Here is a 14,371-nt window from a genome sequence, read left to right on the forward strand (position 1 = left end):
GAGGCAACATTTCACATCATACCATAATGTTAATACTTCAGTGGAACACCAGAAGTCTGATAGCAAATGGACAGGAGTGTAAAGGCTATATTAACAAGTTATAAAGGAAACCAGATGTCATATGAGTAGCTAGGTGAACATGGGATGAAGTGTGTCTTGGGGGCTATTTGCTGTTTCTTTCTGTTTGGGTGGTACTGTCACTTTAAGATCAGCGTAAGGTAGATCTCGCGAGAGTACGGAGCTCCCATGAGATTTTACGCACCAGGAACCTGTAGTGCCGCGAAACGAGTGACTGCAAGGTGTGTATTTATCACTTTGTGTAGGAAAAATATCCTGTTATATATTATGAAAACACAAAGATGATTAGCAGCTCTACCCCATAAGAGTGTAATTAAGCTAGCCGACTACATTTGATGAATGATGATTCTCAATTTTTCTCTATTTTTGTAGATTGGTAAAACGTGTTGTGTGTGTGTGATATACCCGCCACGCTGAGGCCAAACACTGAACAGCTGTGAAGCGTAAGTGGTGATAAAGTAAACTGACAGACAGTATTAATAGCGTCATAGGGCTGTATGCTAACTATTTCACTAAATTGCCTTATTTGTATGCTTCTGCGGAACTTAGAGGGAAGATAGAGTGTTGTGTTGAGTCCTACGTGCGTGTGTCTGAGCGCGCAGGCTGCACACTGGAGTGCACGTGAGTTCATTATTCTCCAAAAAATGTATTTTGAGTTCATGGGAGAGTGTTTTTAAAATGTATTTTGTTGATGGATATATATTTTCCTGAGCTAATGTAATTTACTATAAGGTAATGACACAGGTTGAGTGGTTGTGCAAATGTATTTATTTGTGTTGTATTTTTATTTTATTTTATTTATTTAGGTTGTCTATAGATACTTCATGTTTAGAGTTCACTAGATTTAGTTTTCTGTAGGAAATGTTGAGCTGGAGTCTGACTACTATTAGCGTTAATGTACTGTGATAATCCAGGTGGCCTAACTGCACCATTGTTGTTAGCACTATAGTAGACGGTTAGGAGCTAAAGTCAAGCTTTGATCAGGAAAAGCAGTATTGTTTTGTTATCATTGTGATTATCTCAAACCCTCAAAATTGCAGTTTTAATGCTGTTCTTTATTGAGTGCAGTCGGGGAATTAAAGAACCCACAAATAGAATTGTGCCCTGTGTCCCGGTTCCATCATTTATGACCAGGCTACATATGCATTCAGGAAACATGGCTCAAACCAACTGTGGATTTCACTATTAAAGGATATACTACCATACATAAAGATAGATACACTGGAAATGGAGGAGGGTGTGTGATATTTATTAAAGAGCGTATAAACTAGAAACAGGTAATGACAATACAAGAATTGGAACTAGTAGTTATAGAAATATGTTTGAGGATAATACATTTTTATAAGCTATGCAGAAATCTAGAGAAAGGGAAGCTAGAAACAATATTGGAGAGGTAATGTTATTTGGTGTGGAGATTTTTTGGATGAAGAAATTTTAGAGGAGCTAATGGATGAAAAGGAATTGGTGTGTTTAAAGGATGGATCAGCCATAGATTTCACTTTGGTATCGTAGTCTTTGACCAGAAAAACTGGTTGAGAAGTATTCAAAGAAAGCAGTGTAAGTAGTGATCACTATCTAATGTTCATAAATATAGGAGTAGAGAGGGAAATAGAACAAGATGAGAGAGAAGGGAGATGGAAATTTGAAGAAGCAAATTGGGACAAGTATAGAATGATAAGTGAAGGAAAATTAGAGGAGGTAAATATAAACCAGGCGGTTGATGACCTCAATACAGAAATAAGCAGTATTATTCTAGTAGCAGCAAAAGAGTCAACGCCAAAAAGAAACAGTTATAAAAGGATGTGGTGGACATACGAATGCACTGCTGCAGTAAAAAATCAAAATAAGGAATTTTAAGTCTTGAAGAAAATACATAATTTACAAAATTTAACTCAGTATAAAAGAAAGCAGGTAGTAGTTAGGAGTATTGTAAAGAGAGTTAAAGATATTGTGACTCACTAGGCAGAACTACATCATAAGACTGAGTATGGGGGATGATTAACAGGATGTCCAGTAATAGGAAAGAATATGGATATCCTATAATGACAGATGGAGGAAATGTAATAATAGAAAGTAAGGATGATGCAGAATTATTAGCAAAAACCTTTAAGGTAAATATCGCTTAAAGTTTGAGTAATGAAGAAAAGAGACAGAGAGAGAGAAAAATAGAAAGGAATATAGAAGCTATATATGATGAATATATGATGTTTACAATAACAGAACTAAACAATTCATTAAGTGAATATGGGAAAACACCAGGGAAAGATCAAATAAGCTATGCTAAACAACTTCAGTGATAGGAGTACAGGAATATTATTAAGATTATATAATAAGATATGGGACGTGGGATGTTTATCCAGTTATTGTCCCCCTATGTAAACCAAGAAAGGGTCCAAGTTTAGCAGAAAGTTATAGACTGATTGACTTCACATGTAATTAAAAAAAAAAAAAATTATGGAAAAAAATGATAAATGAAAGATTAAGGTATCATATAGAGACAAAGGAACTATTAAAGAATTATTAAGGTGGATTTAGAAAAGGAAGAAGCACAATGATCCAGCTCTATGTCTAGAAAATGAAATTAGGAAAACTCAGATTAATAAAGAGAGTTTAGTAGCTGTATTTTTCAAATGATCAATTAATGATCAAGTTATGTCAAATGGGAATAAGAGGAAGAATGTATAGATGTCTTAAAAACCTAATGTATAGTTTGATATCAGTAAGAATAGGGAAAGATTATTGTACCAAGAATTTAGTAAATGGACTGCATTTATATAGCACCGTTCTAGTCTTATGACTAGTCAAAGTGCTTTACATTACAAGCCACATTCACCTTTTCACACACACACATTCATACAGTGGTGGCAGAGGCTGCCATGCAAGGTGCCAACCTGATCATCAAGAGGAGCTCTAATCATTCACTCACACACTGATGGCACAGCCTTGGGGAGCAATTTGGGGTTCAATATCTTGCCCAAGGACACTTCGACATGTGGACTGCAGGAGGCGGTGATCGAACTGCCTATCCTCCAATTAGTGGACAACTCACTCTATCTCCTGAGCCCCAGTGGAAAATGGAACTCCTCAAGGGAGTATAGTCAGTCTAGTTCTGTTTATAGTCATGATAAATGAAGGATTTAGTCGTGTCGATAGGTCTATTGGTGTTACATTATTTGCAGATGATGGGGTTATGTGGGAAAGGGGAAGGAAAATAGATTTTACAGTTTAAAAAATACAAGAGGCAGTAAGGAAAGTAGAGACATGGGCACTGGAGAGGGGTTTTAGATTTTCAGTGGTAAAAACAAAGACAGTTTTTTTTTTTCACAAAAAAGACAATTCAGAATCAGGTTAACCTTAAACTTTATAGAGAAAACTTCGAAAGAGTAGAATGTTTCAAATATTTAGGTATCTGATTCAACAAGAATCTTACTTGGACAACTCATTGGGAAAATTGTAAAAAGGGAAAAGTACTGATGTAAGATGTTTGAGGAGCAGAGAGTGGGGAGCAAGTAGGCTTTCTTTGAAGACCATATATATCGGGTTAATCAGGGCAGTTCTAGACCATGGCTGCATAATTTATCAGTCTGCATCAAAAACGTTACTAAAGACGTTGGATACAATTCAATATCAGGCCTTGAGGCTGTGGTGCCATAAAAACAACCTCAGTTTCAGTCTTGCAGGTGGAAAGAGGGATAAGGGGTATGATATTAAGCCCCACCGTACCATTCACTTTTGTCCTACCTTGGTTATTAGAGGAGGTTGAGGTTGACCTGCACCTTTTATGGAATGGAATAATGAGAAAAACATAGATGAGAACAAAGTTAGCAGATACATAGAAGTACATTATTCTGATTATCTTAAAATACACTGATGCCTCAGAAGCAGCCAATAATAGAGTAGGGGTTGCATTGATCATTCCAGATTTAAATGTAATGTGGAATGAAAGAGTGAGCAACAACCTGTCAATCTTTACAGGGGAACTGTTGGCTATTCTTTTAGCACTCAATTGGACAGAAAACGTCAAACCAAGCCAAGTTTAATAGGTTTGGATTCTGGCAGTGCATTAACCAGTGTTAAGAATATGCAATCAGAAGCAGGCAAATAAACTAGCAGATAAAGATGCGACTAAAAAAATTTGAAGTAAATATGACAATAAATTATAATAAGGCTGAAGCATAATCAAATCAGAAATGAAAAAGACATGGCAGGAGGAATGGAACAGGGAAACTAAAGGTAGGCATTACTACAGTATCCAAAAGAAAGTAGGAGAGAAAGAGTATGAGAGGAACTAGCAGAGCTAAAGAAGAAGACATCATCTCAAGGATGAGATTTGGGCACACTTGTCTTAACAGTACACTTATGATAACTGACAAACATGCAACTGGTATGTGTGAGTATTGTAACATGCAGGAAACAGTAGAACATGTAATTATTTATTCTCATCAGTACCAGCAGGAAAGACAGATTCTCAAATACAGACTGGAAAAAGATCACATCAAACACAAACTAAAGCAATTGCTACATTTGAACTCAGGGCATGTGGGGTATTGGGCTACAGTTATATTTTTTTGGGGAAAAAAACAGATTTAATAGAAGAATATAGTGTAGACATAAGACCCATTCCGATCCACATTCTAATTCAGAAGGTGGAAGTAATGCACCAAAAAGCTGTTTGTCAGCCACCAAAAACCATTGGAAGAAGAAGGAAAAAGAAGAAGTGACTCCCCCTTTTATCTCTTGGGAAGCATGGGTAGTATGGTAAGTAACAAAGCAAGCTAATATATAACTCAAGAAACACAAGACTTAAATCAATAAACAACTGAACTTGTCTGTCTTGATTAAACCAGAAATGCAGATACATAATGTAATAAAACAATGTTAAACACAAACAGACCTGGTATAGTATGTGAAAGCAATGCTAAAAATATAGAAGATATACTGGCTAAATACAACAAATAACAAGTAAGGACAGAAATACATCAAAGTGCAATGGGGGCAAATTGTGTGGTCTCACCTACTTTGTCACACAGTAAAAGTAATTAAAAAGAAACTTTAAATATGAAAACTATGATAAATTAATGTGTCACACTGACTACATTTAATGTAATGTTCCTGTAGTTCTGAACCCACAGAGAATTATCACCCAACTCTGCAGTTCATCTGAGCTTTTTAGCATCTTCCAGTAATTCTACTTTATGCTTATTATTGAGGTCTTAGTGGGTGGTGGTGTACTGGAGTGCGTTATATATATACTCCAGTACACCACCACCACCCACTACAACCTCAATAATAAACATAAAGTAGAATTATCACCTTTCTGACAACGTCAACAAAAACTGAAAATGTATAAGCTTCATAAAAGCAGAATTTATGGCATAGCTGTTGGATTGGATTGCATTAGGTTGCACAGGTGTACCTACTGAGGTGGCCAGTGAGTGTGTGTATATATATATATATATATATATATATATATATATATTGAACAGGCAGCAACATTGTTTGATATTTTGTATTTATTTGTTAGACAAGCTTTTAAGAGCATGAGATCAACTGCAGTGGATCAACATCTGGACATCCTTTAGTAGCCAAACCCAGAGGTTGACATGGTTCACTGATGTCTCCAACAAGCTACTGCAACCTACCATCAATTTCAAGATGACCAACTCATGGACAGCCAAATATTAAACACATGGAGTGCATCAGCCTTCTTTCTGCTATCATGAACACTCTCTCAGTCTTAAAATGTAAATAGAACCTTTTTTTAGAATAGAGGCAGGCAAAAATGGCTTTGCATGATTGTAATGTGTTCTAAATTGTAAACAAAGGAGACAAGGACTGCACACTCATAACTCCTACACAATCTTTTCTATAGATCAGCATTTCAACACATTTTACTTTGTTCAGGAGGTCTGAGCTGTGAATCAATTAACTGAGACCAGCAAATGTCCATCTGTTTAAATGAAATGTGTTTGTTTTTAGCATCAACATTGAAAATATCATTGATGGTATTACAGCTCATGCAAAAGATTTCAACCAATGAAAGAGCAACATAAACAACAGCCAGTAGAGTTCACTTTTTTTATTAATCGAACATTCAGAAAAACTCTACAACATTAATAACAGAGCTTCAAAGTGACACTGTCTGTGTAGTAATACCTATCAAGATGGCTGATGTCAGACAAGCTATAATCATCTTAGCGGATTGAAAATATATTTGGCAGCTAACCAGCAACGTTGCAGTCACTTCTGGTCAGAGTGACCTGGTACAGTAGGCTGCTCACTCTGAAGACACCTCAAAACCTCTTCTTGAGATAGCAGCTGTATTTGATGATGCTAGTGAAACAGTTTAATACATTATTGTTGTGTTGCCAGATCATCTCCAAATCATCCTTTTAAGAGACATTATTTATGCCAGCCTGGTGACCAAAATATTTGATGCCTGAAAGTTAATTTTCTCTTGCTGTGACCTAGTGGGTATTTCTGTCTTCTGGGACACTGCAGAGTTCTGACAGGATACAGATGCATTGCTGTGGTGGAAATGTGTCTCTACCTGCAAAGTAAACAGAAGTCACCTTTTAATCTCATACACTGCAGTGTTTAGTAGAGGCCTGTCCACAGAAGTTTAGTTAACCTCACAATATTCTGGTAGTTATTTTAACTATTGTAGGAATTTAATTCTTTCTGGTTTAGAGTTCACAGCCAAGTCTAATGGTTAAAACTGGAAACTAGAATAGTATGTAAGGGAGCCATCTTACAGGGTACATGGCCAGATAACTGTGAGAATGCAAAAGTATCTCTGGGGAACGCAAAAGTATCTCTGAGGAACACAAAAGTATTTATCTTTTTTTCACCCATCTATTTTTTTTTCTCCCCCATGTCCCCTTAGGGGCTCCGTAGGTTTAACAGCTCACAATTTAGCTGTTTTGGTTGAGTCTCAGTGGTCTCATCATCCTGGTTAAGCAGCAGCACACAGCTATTTTCAGTGAAAAAAGAAGTTCTAAAGTAAAGTAAACCCACTGTGCATTACCTGTTCAGAACAAAACAGACAGACAAAGTTAGAGACCATCAGGTGAACATAAGGGTGCATTTAGCAGATAAAGAACTAGCTGTTCTCAGTCATCCAGGTCATGGTTATCCAAGGAGGGCTGAATCGAGGGCAACTGGACTTGGTTAAAAAATATGCTTGAAGATATTTCGCCTCTTACCCAAAGGGCTTCTTCAGTTCTGACCAGTGGGGAATCCCAGGTATTTGACCTCTGTGACCTCTTCACAGAATACACCAACTCAGTGGACAATAACATCATGTTCACCCAAGAGGATGTCAGGACAGCTTGGCTTTTTTGGACTGTGCCATACACACTGAAGAGGACAGGAGTCTCCACATTGGAGTACACAGGAAACCCACACACACACACCAATACTTCTTTGACTCTCACCACCCACTGGAGCATAAGCAAGGAGTTCTCAGAACCCTGCACCACCGAGCTGATAATGTACCAACAAGTGCCCAAGCCTAAGAGAAGCAATACAAACACCTGAAAGATGCACTTAAAGCTTGTGGATACCCCAATTGGACCTTTGTGAAAACAGCCACAAGATCCAGGAAGAACAGCAACCCTGCAGGTGGTGAAGAAAAGAAGAATAAACACAACAACATTGTCATTCCTTACATGTCTGGAGTATCTGAGAAACTCGCAAGGATTTTCAACAAACACCGCATCACATCCAAGTCCAGTTCAATGCCATGAGGAATGCACAGACTTGTATATGGAGGAAACTAAACAACCATGAAGTAAACACGTTGCTCAACACAGGAGGGCAAACTCCTCAGGTCAAGACTCAGCAGTTTACCTACACCTGAAAGATAAGGGACACTCTTTCAAGGACACCAGTGTGCATAGTTTGGATAGGGAGGACAGATGGTTTAAAAGAGGAGTGAAGGAGGCCGTCTACATCAAATTAGAGAAACCATCTCTCGACAGGAGAGGAGTTATATTAATAACACCACTTATATTCCACATACAATGATGTCCTCTCATCCCTTCCCAGGAGATTTAACAACCATTCACATTTGGCCTCACGTGACAACTCCAACGACTGTCGTCAGCCAGGAGCACTAACGAACCAAGTGGTATCTATGACCTTGATAATGACCACATAGAGGTCAAGTACCTGGGATTCCCCACCAGTCAGTTAGAACTGAAGAAGCCCCTTGGATGAGAGGCGAAACATCTTCCAAGTATTTTCAACCAAGTCTAGTTGCCCTTGATTCAACCCTCCTTGGATAAAGAGCCAGATATTTCTCCAAGGAGTTGGTGGACACCAACCTAGAGCTAAAAGAGAGTGAATATTCGACTAACTTGTTCAGATTTTATGGAAATGAAATATATTGACAGAACATTTATAGAAGCTTTTAGCCATTTGTGTTTGCAGTTTGCAGGTATATTCAGTATAAATATTTCTTGATAAAGTTGATAACTAAATAATCTACATGTCATAATGTCAAAATATAAGTGCTAATGCAAATTAGTTTTTATATGAACAGGAGTTTTAGGAGACAGTCTAAAATGACAGAATCAAACTTAAAGCTGCGTCATCTGTCATGTGTTTGTGGTAAATCCACTGAAATCCTTTCCTCTTACCATGGTTAGATCTAAAACTGTCAGTTAACACCTCATCTGGCTTGTTTCTCATCCACAAATATCCTGATTATCCATTTTTGACAAGTGTGTTATGGTGTTGGCTGCCTGCTGTCAAGTCGCCTGAAAAGCTTATTATTTAGTTGATTTGGAGATTTGAAATCCATCATGTTTGTTGTCGGAGGAACCAAATGTGTCCCTAGCCTCTTTGGAGGAATTTGATGACAGAATTACATTTACAGAAGTACAATTTAGTACATTGATACATTTGATGTGATTTAGTCTGATTACTGAGGATACATGAAGCCAAGGAGGTCAACAGAGTTCAAAAGGGGAACACTGTTAGTCATTATACTATGAATTCAATTTGGATAGTGATCACAGAGGTTATTATTCCTGAAACTATCACAGCCGAGAGCACACAGGCCCTGTAACAATCACAGATAAAGTTGTGTTGCAGTGAACTGAATTACCTTTTTTTAAATGACATTACCTGACCACCTCCAGCTAAACTAATCCCACCCAGTCAGGGCGCACGGCTTTGATTCATTTACACTCGATATCACTTATTTCATTACCTACTTACAGCCTCAAATTGCTTTCAACTTCAGTTTGGTGTCTCTGTGAACATCAATCAGCCATGCAGCCTGATTCCCAGTTCATCCTCATGAGAACCAAGGAATCTATAAAAGAAAGGAGGGTCATTATGTCACTGTGTAGCACGTGAACGCACATTGGTGCCACACATGAAAGCTCTCGGCGCAGTTAGTGTAGTGGTGAATGGGCAGACCAATCCTTCATCTCTCCATCTCTCAGTTTCACAGGTTATCAATCTGGGTGATGGAGGCACTGCTATTTTGTTGTGTTGTTATTTAGCCAATGTTTTGTGTGTTTTCAAGTACATTTAGTTTGATTTGTATGTTAAATCAATCATTTATTTGCATGTAAGTTACATAAATGTTATGCTAGATTTATAACCGACTGGAGCTTCTTATGCATATATTTTTGAGGTTAGTAACAGACTAACATAAGTAAGTTAGACAAAAATCCCCATAACATTAGCTCTTATTAGCCCTGTCAATCATCATGAAGCAGCCTCCAGATCGAAATAAAAGGAAAATAGAAGGAATGAAGAATACAGAATTTGTTAACAATATTAAATCCTAAACAATATTTTCAAGGGACACTTCACTTGCACTTTTCACATTCCCCCTGGTCCTTTCCAGACCTGCCATTCTCCACCTGCCCACCAGATGACTTCCGCTCCAGTACCAGTCACCTGACTCTCATGCTCACCTGTTCCTCATTCAGGTGCCTCTCGTCATCATTCATTATGTTGTTGTGTTTGCCTCGTAATCACAACCCTGACAATGGTGGTGGTGCAAATAATGAGTGCTCTTTCTGAAAAGCAAAGGTGGAAGTAGCAAGACTTTGATATATATCCTACCAACAATCAGCTGTGGTTTCTTTTAACCGTGATGGCAGTCTTGCCCTAAGCCCAACCAAATAGTTGCCAGAACCTATCTTTATACCATAGAGGTAGCAGATCAGAAATATGTCATATGAATTCAGTGACTAATATCATGTTTTGTTGTTTAGGTTGAAAGACTTGTTGGTCTGCTGCCAGTTTCTGGATTTCAGAACACACTCAAATGCACCACCAAGGAGAATTTCAACAGCCCATGTTCATGTGATGATAATGTAATTTTAACTAAACTAACTACCTTTAACTAAAATATTCACTTTGAAGATGAAACAAAGTTTATCTCCTTTATTTCTTTCTCGTTTGTATTTAAAAAAAAAAAAAAAAAAAAAGCACAATACTGTAGGTCTATGTCATAAGCTCAAACAGACATTATCTATACATTTCCAGTGGTATTACAATTCACTAAAAAGTTATAATTCAAATTATTTATGTAGAGTATAATACTTCCAGAGAACAATTGTATTTAATTAGCCAAATTCTTATTATTCTAACTGTGCCAAGTGTCCTCAGCCTCAAGGTCAAGTATTTCAGCCCAGTCTAGATAATACAGATCAGGGACCGTCTCCTCCCTGAATCTTCCCCCAACAGTCCCGTATCTTTATACCCTGCTTATTCTAATACACTCTAATGCTGAAGTGAAAATAAGCTCCTCTCCTTCTTCAGCCCTTATTTCTCTCCCTTTTCCATTTCACCTCCTTTCTCGTACTGATTATTTTAGGGTCACAGGACAGCTGTGGCTCTTTCACATCTTATTTGTGGTAGACTAAACTTAATTTTTCCTACGGCCATTGTCATTACTTTTGTTGAAATGTAAATGTATTATCCCTATTATTTAGCTCTATTACACAAACTTTAACATGGGAGACAGCTGTTCATTTCCATTTCCAGCCAACACTGGTTTCTTTTTTTTCCATGACTACAATCATTCCATAACCTTAGAGAAAACGCTCTAAAAGCCACTGTACACTACCTGCTCAGCACCAAACAGACACAGTTAGCTGGTGACTAGCTGGTGAACATAGTGGAGCATTTAGCAGCTAAAGAGCCAGATATTTCCCTCAGGAGTTGGTAGAGAGCAACAGAGCTAAAAGAGAGTGAATATTGGACTTAGATTCACCAGGTGGACAGAAACACGACTCCAAATGAATGATACTGTTGTACCGTAACTGCTGGATGTGGAAATAAGCAACTGTTTTCTAACATTTTCAACATATCAACTTAAAAGATGATTTCTGCTGAAAACAAGTGGACAAAAAAATCAGTATTGCAGGTTTAATGAAGTAGTAATTTTAACCCAAACCATGATCTTTCCCTAACCTTAACCAGGTCTTGTTTGTGCTTAAACCTAACCAAAGCCACAACATTGTCACAAAAAATGATGTCGACCTGCTGATAGGGGCATCAGATGAGAAGACACTTCTACTGTATGTGTCATTGTGGAGGGCAGTTACAAACTAAACAACATTGTTTAGTTTGGAGGACTTGTTGGACCAATGTCGGATAAAAACTAGATGGCTGTGATTGATTCTCATGGTAATTCACCTCCCTTCTTGCAGGTACCCATTGTTCTCTATGCAAGTCTACACACTGGGTTGACAAGTATTGACCACTGTCCTTTTTTCCTCCACTGATGCTTGTCAACTTTTCAGAAAAGCAGCATTTTATCACATTTGTGTAACTATCTCTTGTGATGTGTCCAGAGTGAGATGGTAAATGGACTGTACTTGTATAGCGCCTTTCTAGTCTTCCGACCACTCAAAGCGCTTTTTACACTACGAATCACATTCACCCATTCACACACATTCATACACCGATGGCACAGCCATCAGGAGCAATTTGGGGTTAAGTGTCTTGCCCAAGGACACATCGGCATGTGGACTGGAGGAGCCGGGAATCGAACCGCCAATCTTCCGATTAGTAGACGACCCGCTCTACCTCCTGAGCCACAGCCGCATAATTTCCACTGGGGATGGGGGAAACATGTTCCCTCACTTTTCAAAAATCCTACTTTTGTCCTCCTCAGTTTCATAGTTTCAGGTTGATTTTCTTGCTAAAAATCCCTCTGAACCGCATCCTCTCACTGTCTGGCCAGCAAAATCCAGACACTCATCAATCACTCAATAATATTCATGCTGAATTCAACTTATAAACTTCTTCTTGTAAATTGATTATTGTTGGTCCTAAAACCAGCCTATAGACACACTACAACCAACTACTGGACTGGTGTTGCACAATATACTGTGGTGAATTGTGGGATACACTTGACTCTGAATATCACTTGGAAGCTGCATTAGGAGAAGTGTGTCATCAGTGGGGGTTAGGTCTAATGTGTGTTGGTATATTTAAGATATGGGACACATTTGCCTACTTCCTGGCAGTGCGTGAACGTGCACTTTAGTGCTCAAGACTGCAAGTGTAGGTGTTGGGAGGCACTCGTATTCAACCTTCTCTGCATGTTTTTGGGGTAAAAACAAACTGTTTAAACTACTTACACAATGAGGAAGAATACAGTATTCAGTGATGGACTAGCTACATGAAAGTGTTTTCCAATAATATGAAATCTATGGGGTATTTGTAATTAATGGCTTGTAATTAGCATCCAAAACCACTGGCACTTAAGTGTACTTAAGTGACACATTAAACATCAGGTGCAAAACACAGAGGAAGATGCACTTGCACAAAGCACTAAAGAGGAAAAAATCTGCTACAGAGACCAGAACTGAGTCAGTGACCCAAAAAGACAGAAGTTTCATACACACACACTCAGATACACCACATACTCTGTGGAGCTATATTGTGAAATGAAATGTCACAGGTATGTCAATCATCTTCTGTGTGTACAGTGTGAGTGGGAGCCGGTGAAGACCTGCAGGCTGCGGGGCAGGTACCTGAGCAGGCTGTGGGCAGCCCAAATGAAATGGAGGTCAAACTGTCTGCTTATGAGGTAGGAAAAGAGACAGGCTGACATTATTGAGGAGAGACAGGGGAGCAGGATGGAGGCGGATGAGGCACAGATACTGTGATGAGTGATGAGGATGTAGTGAGACAGAGGAACTGCATGATACACTGAAAATGGAAGTATGTGAAGAAAAATACAGATGGAAGGAACAAACCTTTCATTTCTGTCAGTCTAGAGTAGTTCATCATCAACACATTATACCTGCCCTGGCTGCTTTGAGGTCATATAGTTTAGTTACATCAACTGAATGGGAAGCCATTTTTTAAGGTGATTACGTATGAAATCAACAGAAAGACATGAGTGTATGCAAGCAGACACAAATTCACTGAAGCCAGCACAAACTGAGGCGAGATCCAAGTTGGAAATGTTTGCACTTGATTTAAGAATTTGTGCTTATCCTGAGGTATGCATTACTTTATTTCATTTAGGTACAAAGAGAAGAGGAAACAAAGAGAGTGGGGATCCTGGTGAGTACTGAGATCAGCCAGAAGCTGAGCTGCCACACAGACACATGGGTGCGTGTTGCTAGCTAGCTTACAGCTAACATCTGTACAGTTGATACTTCGGCTGTTTGGGGCGAATAAACATAGAATGCAAAAACACTCCATTAGAAAAATTCATGCCATGAATGCAAAGTGTTCAATATGAGCACCACATGAATGGAGATGTCATCTGTCAGTACAACATTTTAATAAAGGTATCTCAACAACTACTGCTCTGATTGCCATGGATGTCGGTATGGATAGTCATAATACGCAGAAGATGTTTCCTAATGATTTTGGCGTTCCCCCGAACACTCCTTTCCTTATCTTTATAATACACTAAAGGAGGTCAGCTAGAACGAAAATAAATCTAAATACTAGAAGATACCTGATGATCAATCAATACATTCAAGGCCAAATTAAAAAATCTACTAAAGCCCAATCAGCTGTGAGACCACTGAGTCTAATCTCCATCTATGGTCTTCTCATTAGCGCAGGTAGTCTTGCTTTTAATTTAAGTTTACATTATTAATTTCTAATAGACATTGTGGGTGTGTGTGATGTGCTGTTGTGTGTAGCTTTGTATTTTGAATGGTGTGTTCTGTGTGGGTTTTTGTGCTTTGTACTGTTTGTTGTTGTGCTGTTGTATGTTTTGATTGTGGGGGACTACGGATGCAAATTAGCTTCGAGCTAACTCCGGTGCAGTGCATCTTTAATGTTTAAAACT

At 38.4% G+C, this 14,371-nt stretch overlaps 1 long non-coding RNA gene across 1 annotated transcript; it reads left to right on the forward strand.

The window, feature by feature from the left end:
* Nucleotides 1-208: 208 nt before the first annotated feature.
* On the forward strand, nt 209-10,479 carry LOC137175776 (uncharacterized). The gene is made up of 5 exons (XR_010925713.1): nt 209-299; nt 451-521; nt 628-699; nt 9,944-10,028; nt 10,317-10,479. It is a non-coding gene; the product is annotated as an uncharacterized lncRNA (long non-coding RNA).
* Nucleotides 10,480-14,371: the final 3,892 nt, after the last annotated feature.

Source organism: Thunnus thynnus, chromosome 23 (genome assembly GCF_963924715.1).
Source record: "Thunnus thynnus chromosome 23, fThuThy2.1, whole genome shotgun sequence".
Lineage (NCBI taxonomy): Eukaryota > Metazoa > Chordata > Actinopteri > Scombriformes > Scombridae > Thunnus > Thunnus thynnus.